This window comes from Rhagoletis pomonella, unplaced genomic scaffold (genome assembly GCF_013731165.1).
Source record: "Rhagoletis pomonella isolate Grant_MI unplaced genomic scaffold, Rhpom_1.0 Rhpom_scaffold_00009, whole genome shotgun sequence".
Lineage (NCBI taxonomy): Eukaryota > Metazoa > Arthropoda > Insecta > Diptera > Tephritidae > Rhagoletis > Rhagoletis pomonella.
This window is the reverse complement of record NW_023458563.1, coordinates 26,497,135-26,497,448: the sequence shown is the minus strand read 5'-3', so window position 1 is coordinate 26,497,448 and position 314 is coordinate 26,497,135.

Here is a 314-nt window from a genome sequence, read left to right as displayed (position 1 = left end):
ATACAAAAAAATACAAGTATTATTACAAAGGCTTGGTCAAACGCCTAGCAAGGGCTGAAGGCACTATTTTTATTTTAACAAATTTCAGATATACTTATGAATCTAATACGAGTATAAAAAAGAATTGGTATCAATATTCATTCTTCCAGAATTCTGCGTGACACAGAATAAACTTTTTCACTAGTTGCTTTTTCACATACCAGCTAGCTCAGGGTATGTTTAAAATTTGCCTTGAAAGACTTCTAAGAAGTGGTAAATCTTTAGCTTTCTCCCAATTTTCAAAACATCGTCACAACTTTTGTTTTCCGATTTTT